Source organism: Podarcis muralis, chromosome 3 (genome assembly GCF_964188315.1).
Source record: "Podarcis muralis chromosome 3, rPodMur119.hap1.1, whole genome shotgun sequence".
In the NCBI taxonomy this organism is placed as follows: domain Eukaryota; kingdom Metazoa; phylum Chordata; class Lepidosauria; order Squamata; family Lacertidae; genus Podarcis; species Podarcis muralis.
Window position 1 is genome coordinate 110860818 of NC_135657.1, and position 360 is coordinate 110861177.

Genomic DNA, 360 nt, shown 5'->3' on the forward strand with positions numbered 1-360 from the left:
CGCGCGCGCTCCGGTTTCTACGTCACCCAACGCGCCGGGCTTTCAGAAAGCCCATGAAAGGCGGCTGCCCGGTTGCCATGGGAACCGCCTCCCTTTCCCTAAAGGCGTCAACAAAAGGGAGACGGCTACTGCGCCTGCGCCCCCAAAGGGAGAGAACCCTTTTGCTTGGCGGGGAAGGGGGAAAGAGGCAGAGGCTGGGCTCCCGGTTCCCCGCGCAGGGGCAGCCGCTAGACTAGAGCGCAGCTTGAGTTCAGACGCCTTTGCCCCATAGGAAACGACGGAGATCCAGGGCTGGAGCCGAGCTGCGTCTGGGCAGCAGCATTTCTTGCCTCTTCTCACCCCCCTGGGAAATGGGGCGGG